The sequence below is a fragment of the Saccostrea echinata genome, unplaced genomic scaffold (assembly GCF_033153115.1).
Source record: "Saccostrea echinata isolate AGI-Se365-2 ecotype Australia unplaced genomic scaffold, CSIRO_AGI_Sech_v1 ptg000002l, whole genome shotgun sequence".
NCBI classification, from domain to species: domain Eukaryota; kingdom Metazoa; phylum Mollusca; class Bivalvia; order Ostreida; family Ostreidae; genus Saccostrea; species Saccostrea echinata.
The window spans coordinates 11,404,171-11,420,813 of NW_026889751.1; the positions used below are offsets into that span (position 1 = coordinate 11,404,171).

A 16,643-nucleotide genomic window follows, 5' to 3' on the forward strand; every position below is an offset into this window, starting at 1 on the left:
CCCCATGACCAAAAAAAAAAAAAAAAAGAGGCCCATGGGCCACACTGCTCACCTGAGCACATTGGCTGGGCAAAAGCAAAAATCAGTTCAGTATTGAAAAGATTATGGGGGGCTTGAATTTTAGACTACCTGATGTCATGTCAATATAACAAATGGCTTGTTGTACTTGAAAAGATTTTAAAATATTTTTTCCATATATTCCTTTGTAAAAATTTAATCCCCCATTGTGGCTCCTTCCTATCCCAGGGGTCATCATTTGAACAAACTTAAATCTACACTACCTGAGGATGCTTCCATATCAATATCACTAAACATAGCTTTTCTGTTCTTGAGAAGAAATATTTTTTCTATATGTTCTTAAGTAAAACTTTTGAACCCCCAATGGGCCCCACCCTACCCCCGGAGGTCATCATATTTTCCTATATGTTTCTATGTAAAATTTTTGATCCCCCATTGTGGCCCCACCCTATCCCCGGGGGTCATCATTTAAACAAACTTGAATCTACACTACCTAAGGATGCCTCCATTTCAAAATGACTAATCATGACTTTGCAGTTCTTCTTCAGTAGATATTTTCCTCTATAAACTTCTATTTAAGACTTTGATCCTCCATTGTGGCCCCACCCTACCCCCGGTGGTCATGATTTGAACAAAATAGAATCTACACTACCTGAGTATGCTTCCACATAAATATTATCAATCAGGGCTTTGCTGTTCTTGAGAAGTAGAGTTTTAAAGAGATGTTTCCTATAAATTACTATGTAAAACTGTGATAGTCCATAGTGGCCCCACCCTACCCCTGGGGGTCCTGATTTGAACAAACTTGAATTTACACTATCTGAGGATGCTTCCACATAAATATGACTCATGGCTTTGCTGTTCTTGAGAAGATTTTTAAAGATTTTTCCTTTAGATTTCTAAGTAAAATTTTGATCCTCCATTATGGCCCTGCCCTACCCCGGGGGTTATGTTTTAAACAAACTTGAATCTACACTACCTGAGGATGCTTCCATATAAATATGACTCATCATGGCTTTGCTGTTCTTGAGAAGAAGATTTTTAAAGGTTTTTCCTTTATATTTTTATGTAAAACTTCAATCCTCCATTGTGGCCTGGCCCTACTCCCGGGGGTCATGATTTGAACAAATTTGAATCTACACTACCTGAGAATGCTTCCATATAAATATGACCAATCAGGGCTTTGCTGTACGTTCTTGAGAAGAAGATTTTTAAAGGTTTTTCCTATATATTTCTGTGTAAAACTTTGATCCTCCATTGTGGCCCCACCCTACCCCCAGGGGTCATGATTTGAACAAACTTGAATCTACACTACCTGAGGATGCTTCCATATAAATATGACTCACCATGGCTTTGCTGTTCTTGAGAAGAAGATTTTGAAAGATTTTTCCTATATATTTCTATGTAAAACTTTGATCCTCCATTTTGTCCCCACCCTACCCCCTGGGGTCATGATTTAAAAAACTTGAATCTACACTACCTGATGATGCTTCCACATGAGTTTCATCTTTTCTGGCCCTGTGGTTCATGAGATCAAAAGATGCTATTAATTTTTCACTAATTCTTTGTTATCTCCCCTTGAAAGAGGGCGTGGCCCTTCATTTGAACAAAATTGAATCCCCTTCACCCAAGGATACTCTGTATCAAGTTTGGTTGGCCCAGTGGTTCTTGAGAAGAAGTCGAAAATGTTAAAAGTTTACAGACAGACAGACGGACAGACAGACAGACGCAGGACAAAAAGTGATCAGAAAAGCTTACTTGAGCATTTGGCTCAGGTGAGCTAAAATGATAACAAGAGCCCCAGGGGACACATCGCTCACCTGAACACTGTGGCTAGGAAAAAAGCAAACATCAGTTTAGTCTTAAAAAGCTTAAATGTATGTGAGTGGCCTCAACCTACCCCTATCAGGGATAAGGGCGGGCCGGGGAATGATTTTTACAAAATTGAATCTACAGTCATTAAGGATGCATACATATTTTTTTGACTAACTGTGACTTTTTGCCTACAAATTTCAACTTTCATTGTTGCCACACCCTACCCCGGGGTCATACTTTGAACAAACATGACTCTAAACTATATGAGGATGCTTCCATACAAATATGACCAACCAATGGCTTTGCTGTTCTTGAGAAGATTTTTCTTAAATATTCCTATGCACAACTTTGACCGTCCATAGTGGTTCTATAGGGTGTCAGTTAAGTCACGAGCCTCAGACTCAGTTCTATATAGGGTAGCGGTAAAGTCACGGGCCTCATACTCAGTACTATGTGGGGTGTTGATGAAGTCACGGGTCTCAGACTCAGCTCTATATAAGGTGTTTGTGAAGTCACGGGCCTCAGACTCAGTTCTATATAGGGTGTCAGTGAAGTCACAGGCCTCAGACTCAGTTCTATATAGGGTGTCGTTGAAGTCATGGGCATCAGACTCGTGTCGGTGAAGTCACAGGCCTCAGACTCAGTTCTATATAGGGTGTAGGTGAAGTCACAGGTCTCAGACTGAATACTGTATAGAGTGTTGGTGAAGTCACGGGCATCAGACTCAGTTCTATATAGGGTGTCGGTGAAGTCACAGGTCTCAGACTCAGTTCTATTATACTTCTATATAGGGTGTCGGTGAATTCACAGGCCTCAGACTCAGTTCTATATAGGGTGTTGGTGAAGTCACGGGCCTCAGACTCAGTTCTATATAGGGTGTCGGTGAACTCACAGCCTTAGACTTAGTTCTATATAGGGTGTTGGTGAAGTCACGGGGCTCAGACTCAATACTGTATAGGGTGTCTGTGAAGTCACGGGCCTCAGACTCAGTTCTATATAGGGTGTCGGTGAAGTCTCAGTCCTCAAACTCAGTTCTATTATACTTCTATATAGGGTGTCGTTGAAGTCACGGGCCTCAGACTCAGTTCTATATAGGGTGTCGTTGAAGTCACGGGCCTCAGAATCAGTTCTATATAGGGTGTCGTTGAAGTCACGGGCCTCAGACTCAGTTCTATATAGGGTGTCGGTGAAGTCACGGGCCTCAGGCTCAGTTCTATATAGGGTGTCGGTGAAGTCACAGGCCTCAGACTCAGTACTATTTAGGGTGTCGGTGAAGTTGCCTCATACTCGGTTCTATATAGGGTGTTGGTGAAGTCATGGGCCTCATACTCAGTACTCTATAGGGTGTCAGTGAAGTCAAGGGCCTCATACTGAGTTCTATATAGGGTGTCGTTGAAGTCACGGGCCTCAGACTCAGTTCTATATAGGGTGTCGTTGAAGTCACGGGCCTCAGACTCAGTTCTATATAGGGTGTCCGTGAAGTCACGGGCCTCAGGCTCAGTTCTATATAGGGTGTCGGTGAAGTCACGGGCCTCAGACTCAGTTCTATATGGGATGTTGTTGAATTCACAGGCCTCAGACTCAGTTCAATATATAGGGTGTTGGTGAAGTCAAGGGCCTCAGACTCAGTACTATTTAGGGTGTCGGTGAAGTTGCCTCATACTCGGTTCTATATAGGGTGGTGGTGAAGTCATGGGCCTCATACTCAGTACTCTATAGGGTGTCAGTGAAGTCAAGGGCCTCATACTGAGTTCTATATAGGGTGTCGGTGAAGTCTTGGGCCGCAGACTCAGTACTATATGGGGTGTTGATGAAGTCACGGGCCTCAGACTCAGTTCTATATAGGGTGTCGGTGAAGTCACGGGCCTCTTACTCAGTACTCGATCTTGATTTAACAGATTGTCATATTTCTGGTTTGAACAATGCCATGCATGCATAGGGTAATATGAACTATTTTCTATGAAATCAGTAGGTGAAAGAATATTTTGGGTGACTCTCAACCTTCCCCCTTTTTTCCTCTGAGTTTATTTTATTTAGTATACATAAAATTAGTCTGTGCTGTTTGTAATTGTACATGTATAAATCATTCTTGTTGTTTGTGATGCCTGAACGGGCCCTGATTTGGAAATAAGGAATCTATCTTTCTGATAGAATATGATACATCCCCCTTATTTGGATATGAATTTCTGAGAAAAAAAAATAATATGTGCATTTTTTTTTTATGTCTGTTTAATTTTTTAAATAAAGGTCTCTTTTTTAAAACTGAATTATAAATTAGTTTTTTAAAGTTAAAAACTTTCTATAGAACATTTTTATGTCTATATTTCCTCTCCGTAATTAATTTTCTTATAAGAAAATAATTCGTAAATTTGCAACGGGCTTAGAAAGTTTAAATAGAAGATCTAATGAAAATGTCATTTATTGATAACATGTAACTATAAGTTAGTCTCTTAAATAGATTACATGTTTCGAAAATATGGGCATATTTTATAAAATTAACATTTCCGTCTGAAAAAATACTTTAAAACAAATCTTACTTACCACGACACAAATTGACATCCCGTGCTGATTGAATGTACTTCAATGAATTGCTGAAGGATTTCCTCTAACAAAACCCAACCTCGTATACACTTTTCGTGTCTACTTTCTAATCTAAACCCTGTTACCGATTCTGCCATTGAAGATATTTACACATAGCCTTATAGATTTTCAAATGAATAATTGTCGATAGCGCGGCTGCAATTTAAAAGCGAAAGTAAAAATGACGTATGCATTTTTTGTGTACTTGACTTCACGGGCTTCCGGTTGTTTCAGATAACGGGCTTATAGATTTTCCCTAAACAGTATGGCGTTTCATCATAGAACGGGTAGTAAATATCGCTACAACTCCGATTTTAAGCAAAATTTACTCGTGGCATTAATCGTAGGGGGATGAGTTACTTTCATTTTCATGACGACAAAGAATTGAGAACAAATTTATCTACAGTAAATAGATGGAATCGATCTTCTAACCCCGACTCGAGTTGCATTTTTTCATGATGGCTTGTCTTCTTTACAACATCTACAATGAGAAATACACTGTAACATGTATTTTATAGTGTAGGATAAGAAGACCTTTTTTGACGAGGCCATTTGTTTGCAGTAATGGTTTTGCACTGGCATGCATTATTTTATTTAGTGGTTACCTATACATGCACGTAACTTTACGTGCTAGATTTCATGCAGCTAGGTTTGTGTATTTCCCGTATTTTTTTTTTTTTTTATATCGTTATATAAATATATCTGTATACATTCATTAAAATTAAAATAAAAAGTGCTGAAATAAGCCCTTTTTTAAAATATCATATTGTGGTATATAAAATATATTATTTTATTTTTTTTTATTATAACATATCTAAAAACACAAAATACACCATCATGAAACCAAGCATAAATTGTGACTTGTAGTCTAATCAAGCAACTCATACATTTTATCATTTACTGCATTTATAAAACATTGTTACAGGTGCCATTTTGCAAAAAAAAAAGTCAATTGAAAAAAAATTAACTAAAGTGGTGCTGATCAAGAAAACCCCATCACAGTGCACACGGTCTATGCAACTCAAGTACTGCTAATGGTTTTAGGAGCCCTCTATACATTGCACACCTTAGACTTATTATGTGGTACTTGTATGCAGGAAGACTGACCTTCTGTTAGATCTACATTCTAATTAAAAATGAAATAATTTGAAGTTTACAGTATATTTATTGATATTAATCAATTCAAGCATTCTTAACATTTATTAAGCCAAAAATAAAATTTAATGAATACTTTATATACATGTATATCAGCCCTGCAAGCTGACACAGTTAAAGAATGTTTTGCCCATACAAAAACCCTGTATTTTCTACAAAGTATATTTATATGTAACAAACCTTTATACAATTTAAATATTCTGAATGTGAGAAAAATCATAGAAAGGATGATAAAGACTCTTTGTGAATATGTAGAGGTACTTGGTTATTATGTCCTTTATTCAAATTCAAATGACAAACATGTACTCTTGCATGAGCATAACATTGTATATATATATATATATATATATATATATATATATATATATATATATATATATATATATATATATATATATATATATATACATACTTAAAATAATGAAGTAAAACATGAAAAACCTAAAGCTTTAGGCCTTTTATTCTATCTTCAGAAGCTTTTGTAAAGCTTCTGAAGATAGAATGAAAGGCCTAATGCTTTACTGAGGTTTTTCGTGTTTCTCTTCTTTATTTTAATTATTTTATTCCGACCACTAAGACTTTTTATCATATATATATATATATATATATATATATATATATATATATATATATATATATATATATATATATACAATGAAACTTGTCTAATCCGGATGTTGTGTAATCCAAAATCTTGTCTAATACGGTGTAAACTTTAAGTCCCTTGCAGTAACTTCAATAGTTTGTAATGTTGTCTAATCCGGAATGTTGTCTAATCCCACCAATTTCTGTGGAACCAGTGGTGTTCGGATTAGACAAGTTTTACTGTATATATATATATGTACTTGAAAAAGGTGTTCAAAAAAGACAAAAATATGTATTGGTTGACTTAATGTTTTATTGTCACACATTTAGGCCTTGTAGTAAATTCCAGTTTGTATACATCATATTGAAATTTGAAATGTACATCACATATAAGCTTTTCTTTACTCAGAATTTACAGTCCAAGGAGTGGAAAAATATGTGGAAAAATATTCAATCATTAAATTCTCAGAAGTCATAAAAAAGCCTTTACAAATGTCCTTGACTGAGAATAGCTCAGATTTTACCATTAAAAGTTAAGGATATCATTAATTCAGTTGCTGTATTGTTGAAAAACCTCGCAACAGTAGTGCAATACAAGCCAATGTTTGTTTCAGTGGCGATTCGAGTTTGGCCATGTTTGATGCAGCAGCATGGTACAATTTTAAGCTTTGCAGCTTACTAAACTACTATTCGTTGCCTTTTTCATCGTAAGATCTCACTTAAAACACCATTATAAAGCAGGTCAAGGTCTTTTGAAAGACAACAGGAAACTTTAGAATCTTGTAGAATCAATCAGTAGAGGTACCATAATATCTGAAAATAGGAAAATGCAAATCAATGAATAAAGAATTTAATAGCTTCATGAGATGAAACCTGGGTTAGGGCAATTGTATGTATATTTAAAAAAAAAACACACACACACACTATAAAAGCAGTTTTAAAAAAACATTCTCCCCCTAAAACAAGGGCACCTAAAGGCGGAGCATCCCCTCACAAAGAGCATAATTATCTTTAAATCATGGCAGCATTCGACATCGATCCTGATGCAAATTTAGATGTTAACAATTACATGTAGCAGGTTGATATATTTTTTAAAATCATTATGACATAATAGAAAGAAAATTGCCACTCACTTAAAAGATTTATGGTGGTGGGAATAACGTCCCACATTAAAATAAGCATTCTGCATTTCCACTGCTGGCAAGCTGTATCTGTTGCTGAGGAAGCTGATTTCATACCTGGAGATTACATGAAGAACCAATTTTCATAAAATTGAATAATGAGTATCTACATGTTTACATGATGTAAAAAATTAACATGCTGATTATTCACTCTTGGATATACAAAAATTCAATCACATGACAGACTACATAAAACCATCAACATTTAAGATAAAATAATACATCCCATGACTATCATCAGGTCTTATGTTGAGAAACTCTCAGGCCCCATAGGAGGGAGGGAATTTCAGTTCTGGGGACACAACCTATTTTAGAAATTTTGGTTGAGCCAAAAAAATAGTTTGTCTGACTTTAATTTAATATTTTTTTAAGGGACACATTATAGTAACTGTACAATGTTAAGCTTTGTATACACTCTGACATGTAACATGTAGTATCGGGGGGGGGGGGGGCTTTCCCCTTTTCCAAACATACCCTTTTACACAACCTTTTACTGTTGAAAATATCCACTGAAAGGTGCCCCCCCCCTTCTCCATGAACTAGGATTTCCGACAATTCTACTCTTTTTTTTTTTTTTTTTGGTTTTGCTTGTCCAAGATTTTTAGATGTACCCCCCCCCTTAACAATGATACTTAACTACTTGCCTGTATACTGGCAAAATTATTTTCCCCTTGCTCACCGGTTCTTACGGGCCTGAGTCTACAATTATCATGATGATATATGGGAACAACTTTTATACAAGACAAAATTTTAACAAATTATTGTATCGATGTGACCATGACTTGCGTGTCAACATCTGATGATTTAAAGTTCTACGTTTTTTTTTTATATAACTCGTTATAGCTGGAAAAATAAATCTAAGATATCAACTTATGTAAATAGTAATTGACCTACAGTCTATATATAATAAAATATAGAATATAATCGCAATATTTACCCCAAAGGCTGCGAAGACAACACAGCAGCTGTTATGACAGGAAGTCTTTCTATGCCTCCCGGTGGGGGCGCTGCGAAAACAGGAAGATAATTTGGCGCGAAAATGAGTCAGCGGTCCCTCTCTTATATGTCTCTGGTGGAACTCATGTCTGGGTCAATAAGCAGGTAGACAGACACCTCGGCCCAACGACACCTCGGCCCTGACAGGTCGGCCCCAAAATTATTGACACCTCGGCTCATACTGAAGACACCTCGGCCCAAGGAATTTTTTTTCAGAATTATTATCTGTATTCACTATGGTAATATAAATATATGTATGTTTATAATGACGATATGTATACGATAATTTCAAAATAGATTAATGACATATAGACCTATGTCAGCTGCTGTATCTGTATCTTGGGCCGACCCGTCGGGGCCGAGGTGTCAAGGGGCCGAGGTGTCAATGGGCCGAGATGTTGTTGGGCCGAGGTGTCGTTGGGCCGAGGTGTCTGACATTCAATGAGCAATATCCCCCTGAAATTGAAGAAAAAAGGAAGAAATTGTATCCCGTCATGAGACAGGCCAGAAAAGATAAGAAAAAGGTGAAACTTGTTCGTGACACATTATACATTGACGGTGAAGTTTATATTCCTAACCCGCTTGATCAGACTGATCAATACGTGACCAATCAGTCGAATCAGAGCAAAAACAACAGCGACCGACAATCTAAGAAAAGGCCACGCCAGACGTCCACGCCAGACCGAGACGGCTAGGGATGCGAGGGAGAGCAGTCTACGCACCGACCTAAACTCTTGACATTAAATGTGTGTGGACTCAGGCGCAAACTACAGTATCCTGAATTTTTAAACTTTATCTCTGAATATGACATCTTGTGTTTCACTGAAACAAAAACGGATAATATTGACGATATTATCATACCAGGTTATTGTACTTTCATGAAAAATAGATTTGATATAGCTAAGGTTAAATCTGGCGGGAGAGTTTTAGCCGTTAAAGTTGATTTTGTTAAAGGATGACTGCACTTAAGGATATGCGAAATCTGCGACAAAATAAACTTTCAAAACAAGCATTTTTCTTTTCATTGCAAGAATGGCCAACATCCAATCTATAACTTTATGTAATTACGTTTTAATAAAAGTGTGTATTTACGAAGTTCGAAGCTGTTTTCAAAGGCAGGGGACATCACAATTTCTTGAATCTCCGTACGATAATGAGGACGCCCACTTTTTTACTGACTTTATACATAGTCAGCGCATGTTTGTCTATTGTTCTCCGTTTCACAATAGTTGTATATTTGCATAAATAATAATGTGTAAAAAGGAGATTAATAGACAAACATGCGCTCATGGTTAAAAAGAGAAAAAACTGCTTCTTCTTACTTTCGCTCTCTGTGTTGTAAACAAGGATTGTGACATGTTGAATATTATAATTCACCACGTGGTGTCCTACCTCAGGTAACTCTGTGAATACTTAATTCCGTCACGTGACTTGTAAGGTAGCATGTTTTGTGCTAACTAGGACATTGTGTTCGAATACGTTAAGTCATCTGGCATGGATATACAATCTGCTTTAATAACATTGACGTGCTCATATTGTTAGCTTCGTTTTGAAACCTTTGTCAGAAGTGTATTTGTGCCATACAGAATGGAGAGGGAGATTGGAAAGAGTGACCACGTTCTTTTTTTCAAACATGTCATTGTTATTTATCAAGTCTAATTTTAGACCCATATTTACAATGTTAGCTCCACCTCTCATGCATATCTAATGTTCATTCAAGGGCAAGTAAGTGTAAATTCACTATATTTTGAAAGCACTGAGGACAAAAAACATTGAATCATTTTATTGTATCACAGTCTAAAATCATTTTAAGATTTAAATTTGGTTCCAAATTGACAGGATTCTTTCATAAACATACAAAGGTGAAATAAAGTTTAGATATAAAAGCAACAGAAGCAACCGAAAAAGACCCAAAAACAGGCGTTAAGTGCAGTCATCCTTTGTTACCTGTACATAATACATGTTGCCCGTATGTCTACTGGTTTTCACTTGCCAAAACTTTATTTAATCTACCAAATGACATTCTATTTGGAACTGTATATATATACCCTCTGAAAATACAAAATATGCTTCAAAAGATTGTTTTCTAGAAATAGAGAGAGAATTGTTTAATCTCTCACATGACACTGAATATACGTTTGTTAGGTGATTTCAATGCCCGTGTGGGTAAACTGCAGGACTATGTAAATATTGATGAATTTATTGCAGATCATAATAATTGGGATGAAGAAACAAGACAAGCTATTACACATGGTAGCATTTTATGTGACACGAATATAAAACTTGATCGTTTACCTGTAGATACTACTTGCAATAATTACGGGTACAAATGCATTGAATTCTGTCAAAATAACAATATATTTATAGCAAACGGTAGAGCTGGTGAAGATAAACTCACGTGTAGAAGTAGTAGTACGGTAGATTATGTAATATGTAGTGTATATATGTTCAAATTGCTTAAAAATTTTTACATTCATGATTTTTGTAATTTATATTCTGATGTTCATTGTCCAATAACATTTGAACTCGAAAGCCTAAAGGTAGAAACTCGCTCAACCAATCAACCGTGTGACGAAAACAATAACAAACAGTATAAATGGAACCCGGAAAAATCTGAACAATTCAAAGAAAACATTGAAGTTGATAAATTGAAAGAATTACAGACAGAAGTTTTACAACTTAGAGAAAATCTTGATACTGTCCAAAATAGCGATATAAACAACATTGCTAGTAAATTATTTCTATCTACAGCAGAAATCACACTAGATGTGAAAAACAAATCAAAACTGAAAAATAATCAAAAAGTTAATAGACCATGGTACAATGCGACATGCCGGACTGCAAGAAGAAAATTTCATTTGGCTAAACGTCTTCACAATAAACACAAAACCCCGGAGAACTCCGAAAATCTTAAGATTTCAAGTAAAGAATACAAGAAAACAATGGATAAATGTATTAAAGAAATTCTTTATCTATTACGCCAAAATTAGAAAATCTACAGAAAAGTGATATTAAGGAATATTGGAGAATTTTAAATAGTTCGAAGGCTAGATGTAAAACTGAAGTTGATATCAAAGCAATGTACGATTTTTTGAAAAAAATTAATGAATCTAAAGATGATGAAGGTGATGTAGATGATATTGATGTCAATCTCGATAATAACTCCCCTTTAAAATTGTCAAATCTCTGCGGAAGAAATCTTGCAAGCAGTTAAAAAACTGAAAAATAATAAAGCTCCAGGGTATGATCAAATCTGTAACGAATATATAAGTACAACAATATCATGTTTTTTGCCACTATATATTGACCTTTTCAATTTGGTTTTTGATACTGGTTTTGTACCTGAGGAATGGCTTATTGGTATCGTTAAGCCAATATATAAAAACAAGGGAGACCCAACTCTTCCTGAAAACTATAGACCAATAACACTATTAAGCTGTTTAGGAAAAGTATTTACCAGTATTTTATGTGAGCGTTTGGATACTTTTTCTGATGAATTATAATTGATTACTGAAGCCCAAGCTGGCTTTAGAAAAGGATATGGTACAAAAGATAACATATTGATATTAGATTTTTTGTGTAAATTTGTTTCTTTCAGTAAGAAAAAACTTTATTGTGCATTTATTGATTTTAAACAAGCCTTTGATACTGTCTGGCGATCTGGTTTGTGGTCCAAAGTGTTTAAAAGTGGTATAGATGGTAAATGTCTAAGATTTATCAAAAATATGTACAGTGGTATTAAATCGAAGATATATATTGATCAAAATATCTCTGAATTTCTCATGTGTAACCTTGGGGTAAGACAAGGGGAAAATTTATCCCCATTTCTTTTTACCTTATATATTAACGATTTAGAAAACTATTTATTGCAGAATAATATTGAAGGGGTTACGAGCTTTAGTGAAAAATTAGAAATTGAAATGCAGATTATGTTTAAACTATTTATACTTTTTTATGCTGATGACACAGTTTTATTATCTGATAATCCAGAGGATTTACAAAGATCTTTGAATATTTTCTCTGATTATTGTGACCATTGGAAGCTTCAAGTAAATACGGACAAGACTAAAATAGTAATTTTTTCTAGAGGAAGAATACCAAAGAAAATATTTTTGTATAGAGGTGCACCAATTGAAATTGTGAAGGAATTTAAATATTTAGGTGTTATCATGTCTCGTAGTGTTTTTTTTTTTTTCAGAATTGCCAAAACACATTTAGCTGAACAAGCATCAAAAGCCATGTATGGAGTACTTAGAAAAATAAGGCATTTTAATTTGCCAGTAGATTGTCAAATAGATCTCTTTGACAGAGTTATAAGCCCAATTTTGATGTACGGGTGTGAAGTATGGGGCTACCAAAATACAGATATTTTAGAAAAGGTACACTTAAAATTTCTGAAATTTGTTTTACATGTTAAATCCAGCACTCCAAATTGTATGGTATACGGGGAAACTGGGCGATATCCTTTAATAATACGTATAAAGGTACGAATGATTACTTGTTGGGCTAAACTTTTGATGTCACATGAACGTAAGTTTACATATATAATGTATTGCTTTCTCCATAAATGCTTTTCTGAAGGTTTATTTATGCATCCATGGTTGAAATGTATACGAGATATTTTGAATTCATGTGGTTTGTCTTATGTGTGGATGAATCAAAATTTTTTCAGTATTTCTTGGTTAAAATCTATTGTGAAAGAGACATTGTTAAGTCAATTTTTACAAGACTGGCATATGAGCATAGAAAATTCATCTAAATGTTTAAATTACAGGATTTTTAAAAACAATTTTGGACGAGAAATATACCTAAGTAAACTCCCAAAAGATTTAAGAATTATATTGACAAAATTTAGAATTTGTAACCACAAACTTCCAATCGAAGCTGGTAGATGGACTAATACTGACAGATCTTTAAAAATATGTAATTTATGTAATAAAAATACTTTAGGTGATGAATTCCATTATGTAATGGAATGTCCATACTTTTCCTCATTACGTATGAAACTTGTTGATAAGAAGTACTGTTTTCATGTAAATACTTATAAGTTTGAGAATCTTATGTCCACCACAAATGTTGACTCACTGATAAAGCTGTCTTTGTTTGTTAAAAAGATATTGGCCTGTTTTCAGTAATACTATTTCATTTGATACTACTCTTCCTTACTAATTGACTTTGTATTTTGTATATATGTAAATATGTTCATGTACCTCATATACCATTGTATAGTCTGAGAGAAATAAACAAACAATCCCACTGTGGGACGCGGAGACCGGTCCTTCGGATAAGACCGTATAAACCGAGGTCCCGTGTCGCAGTAGGTGCTGGCACGAAAAAGACCCCTCACTGCTCAATGGCCGTAAGTGCTGAGTATAGGACAAAATTTGCAGCTCTCCACCGGCAAGTGGTGGCGTCTCCATATGAGTGAAAAATTCTCGAGAGGGACGTTAAACAACATACAAACGAACAAACAGAAGTATCAGAATATGCCATTTTTTGTAATGATCATAGTATCGAAGATGAATGTCATTTTTGGCTTGAATGTTCTGTCTATGATTCTTTAAGAACAAAATATATCAAACCATATTATTTCAGATCTCCAAATATGTACAAGCTTACTCAGCTGCTCAGCTCTCATGATATTAGTGATTTAGTTAGGCAAAGGAAATACATTTATCATGCAATGAGGTTAAGAAATAATGAATAATTGAATTTTTATGTATACAAGTATTATGTATTGTTATTTTTTTCAAGTAATTAATGGAGAGTTTAAATATATTAATGTACATGTATACTGTAAATAATGGTGAAGGAGAGTCGGACGGACAGATGGACACCAGCGCCCCCCCCCCCCCAGCAAACTCTCACCATGTGTTCATAAGTACATGTTTATTGTGCTTAAACTGTTGGGCCGTATATATGTACATGTATATATTGCTTAAAGTTATTTTTATATATATAAAATATTTTTATTAACCAATCAAGGGCCTCGAAAGGCATTTCAACAAATAAAAATGCACAATTTAAACATATTTCACAATTAAAATGGTTTTTTTTAATAAACAACTATAAATAACCAAGCTACATTGTATTCAGTGTTAATGATAATAGAGAATACCGTCGTCAAGTGTCCAAATGAATGTCAATGATCAGAAGACAATACAAATATGTTATGCTACATGTTCATATACATTTGAATGGCTTTTTTAAATTGTAAAATATTTTAGAAAAAAAATTGAAAAAAAGCTATATATATATATATATATATATATATATATATATAAAGCACAAGGAAATTCGCCTTTATAAGGATACCCACTTCCGCCCCAACCCGGGGTTGAACTCTGGACCTACGGAATCTGTCTCCTAGCAGTACAGGAACAGCGCGCTAGACCGCTCGGCCATCTAGGCAAGTTAAAAGACTTGCTTTCGATGCCGATGGAATTCTCGCGGCGCTGTCCTACACTACACGGTCATTGAGAATGGAAGTGAGATACAGTTATTTGGACATTAGACTGATTAGTTTTATTAGAGGATCGTTACCGATACACATTGTAATGAATTAATTTTATTTATACAGCACATTTTACAACAACTCTGAAACTAACATAACTGCCCTAAGTGAAGAAATATTAATATGGAAAGCACAAGGAAATTCACTTTTATAAGGATGTTGTAAAATGTGCTGTATAAATAAAATTAATTCATTACAATGTGTATCGGTAACGATCCTCTAATAAAACTAATGTCCAAATAACTGTATCTCACTTCCATTCTCAATGACCGTGTAGTGTAGGACAGCGCCGCGAGAATTCCATCGGCATCGAAAGCAAGTTTTTTAACTTGCCTAGATGGCCGAGCGGTCTAGCGCGCTGTTCCTGAACTGCTAGGAGACAGATTCCGTAGGTCGAGAGTTCAACCCCGGGTTGGGGCGGAAGTGGGTATTCTTATAAAAGTGAATTTCCTTGTGCTTTCTATATTAATATTTCTTCACTTAGGGCAGTTATGTTAGTTTCAGAGTTGTTGTAAAATGTGCTTTATATATATATATATATATATATATATATATATTAATTTGGTCCGGATTCATTTCATATTAATTAGTTTTCAACATCAAAATTCAAAATGTAAAAGTATAAATAAAAAGGGTTTAGAAGCGTAGTTGTAGTGCTAGATGGTTTTTGGTTTTTATTTGTTTTGTTCTTTCATGACTTTTTAACCTTTTCTATGTCCTGAGGAAGGGACAGGGCGGCCCACAAATTTGACAATTTCTATTGTTCGTGTCGTTGGTCATTTTTAGTGCTTTATATATATTTTTATCCTTGACCTTGTATCTGTCACTTAGGATCTGTTCCCACTTTTTAAAAATCACAATTCCACCTATTCCCACATGCAAATAACAAGAGATGTATTGATAGTTCATTTATATTTATAGCAATTAGGTTTATTACATTTAATTTAGATTTACCCGCATTCTGTATATTGGGAAATCACTTTTTTGTGCAATATGTTCATTAAGAAGAAAGAACGTTGTGCATTAAAAAGAAAGAAGAATATGTGCACAAAAAAGAAAAAATAAATAAATAAATTTGATTGAATTAAGATAAAATTAAATGAAAATATGATTTAAATCACCTAAAATTAATTTAAATTAAAAGTATGAATTAATTCACTTAATTAACTAAAAATTTACTTTATGAATATGTAAACTTTATTAATTTTCTATTTCTTTCAAACATAAGTATAAAATCAGATTTACAATTTTAAAAAAAAATAGCTCATTCACTTATCCCCCATTCCAAAGGAATTAATTAAACACTGTTTAAACAGTAATTCTAAGTTTATTCAGTTAATCATTTGTTAATTATTTGTTTACACAAGTAATCCTCCTATTCCCACATCAAACTTTACCTGTTCCTACCTGATGTTTTAAAAAGGGAATAGGTGGACTACTAAACAATCTCAGGCTCTCTCGAAAGCGAAACCGAAACTGGAGTTACCTCCCATAAATATAATTTTTATAATTAATTTATATTTATTTAAATAATAAAAAAATCTTATTAATGCAAGTAAATAAACTATTTGTAATATTTTAGAAATTAATTATAAAATGAAAATAAATTTTCGATCTTATATAAATCTAATAAAATTAAATAAAGAAGCTTATAATTATTTTATCTTAAAAATATATATTTAGTTCCTGTTCATTAATATCAATGTTGAGGACGTTCTAGAATAAGACACTTATCATCGTCTTTGATAGTTGTTATTCACTACTCGGGCTTCTTAGACTGACAAAATCTTGGACTGTCA

The 16,643-nt window shown here is 34.4% G+C and overlaps 1 long non-coding RNA gene across 1 annotated transcript; it reads right to left on the minus strand.

Moving 5' to 3' along the window:
• Window positions 1–6,448: 6,448 nt before the first annotated feature.
• Window positions 6,449–8,400, minus strand: LOC133200441 (uncharacterized). Its single transcript, XR_009722943.1, has 3 exons — window positions 8,272–8,400; window positions 7,287–7,391; window positions 6,449–6,966 (listed from the first exon to the last, which is right to left on the minus strand). It is a non-coding gene; the product is annotated as an uncharacterized LOC133200441 (long non-coding RNA).
• Window positions 8,401–16,643: the final 8,243 nt, after the last annotated feature.